Raw genomic sequence first — 1,657 nt, 5'->3', positions numbered from 1 at the left:
AGGCGTAGATCTGCTGAATATGCAAATGTTTCAATAACTTCATGTTCTTATGTTCGCTTCTCTTTAAAGGGTTAAGCTTTAACCCTTTCCTATACAAACTGTGTGTGTGTGTGTGTGTGTGTGTGTGTGTGTGTATGTTAGACCAGTTTATGTGTTTATGTAGTATGTTAGACTAGTTTAAGTGTTTATGTAGTTAATAAAACCTTACTTGTATCACACTTGACGTGGTTCATTGTTTGCTTATAACTGGAGTCACTTAATCATGCAGATTTATGCTACAAGTTTTTGTAGAATTGTACAGTAAGAAAGTTATTTCCCTTAACCAGGAAATTTACGTTCTTAGAATTGACAAGAGAGTTGACCCTGAGAGGTCAGCTAAATATCTACAGCGGATCTAAATATTCATAATTAATTATAACAAGTATTCTGACATTGGACGTCTCCCTCAAGTCTTGCTATTTGTTGAACACACACATAAACTGTTTAAGACAAGAATGTAGTTAATTGTCCTTTTGCCATGCAAAGCTGACCAATCTGACCTCTTGCCCTCTGCCATTTTCTGAGACAAGTTTTACCATTTTCTAATGTAAGAATTTGGATCTTTGCAAATTTATGAGAATTATCAAAAATATGATAAAGAGAGGGTACAAAAGATCATTTTTAAATTTTCCAAATCTTGTGATGTTTGTAATTGATCTATTCCTTTAAAAAGAAGAGGCAGATATAAGATGCTTTGCATTGTTAAAATTTATTGCAGACCACATAAGAATTATATTTAATTTAATCAATTACTACTTTGAGCGCATAGTAAATCTAAGTCCTCAGTTTATATTGCAAAGATTGTCTGTGGTAGTAACAGCAACCAGAGCGTGGAGACTAGTGAAGGTAGAAATACAGACAGCAGCTGTTTTTTCAAACTCTGTAATTTAATCATAAAGTCAAATTTAAGTCATTTTTTGTAATTCCATAGATTTGCTTGTATGAGTTATCAATCTTTTTCAGTCTCAGTATGAAGGCCTGTTCACACCATGATGATATTTTCTGTGGAAATTGGGTGCGATAAACATTTTAATTTGAAAAAATGGTGGTTAATGCATCTGTTCAGACCAACATGAACATTCACATGCCATCAATGTCACTGATTTTTTTTTTTATCTTAATATTTTCCCCCATCTTACTGCTAGACCAATAAGATTTGAGCATTTGGTCACATGCCCAGAGCTGCCGCTACTGCCTCTGCTTTTCTAAAAGTGACACCTACTTTCCGAGAGTGAGTTTGCATTTTCATTCAGCTTGTCTGCAGTTTTTTACACATTGGTCTGAACAGACAAATCACATGTGAAAATCAGACCAAATTTTGGTTCCAAACATGAAACAGGTATTTATTTCCCCTGTTGTTCCTCTTTTTCCTTTGCACCTGCCATTCTTGTTTGTAACAATGTATTCAGAATGACATTTGTTTATTATTAGGTCAAACTTCCTCTACAGATTTACATGTCAAATAAGGTGATATTTAAATATGCACGTTCTCTATATCAGCCTCTTTCAAATGTAAATCACCTTTTGTTTTTTAATGACGTCTTTGGGTCTCACATACATTTTGTTTTTATTCCTGTTGTTTGCTGTTGATATATATATATATATATATATATATATA

At 33.2% G+C, this 1,657-nt stretch overlaps 1 protein-coding gene across 1 annotated transcript in view; it reads left to right on the top strand.

Moving 5' to 3' along the window:
* Positions 1 to 1,657, top strand: part of LOC107553224 (sphingosine-1-phosphate phosphatase 1-like) — a 35,086-nt gene that overhangs the window by 30,539 nt on the left and 2,890 nt on the right. The window lies entirely within an intron of this gene.

This window comes from Sinocyclocheilus grahami, unplaced genomic scaffold (genome assembly GCF_001515645.1).
Source record: "Sinocyclocheilus grahami isolate Dianchi unplaced genomic scaffold, SAMN03320097.WGS_v1.1 scaffold466.1, whole genome shotgun sequence".
Lineage (NCBI taxonomy): Eukaryota > Metazoa > Chordata > Actinopteri > Cypriniformes > Cyprinidae > Sinocyclocheilus > Sinocyclocheilus grahami.
The sequence above is the reverse complement of the archived record's forward strand: the minus strand, read 5'-3'. Positions and strand labels throughout refer to the sequence as shown.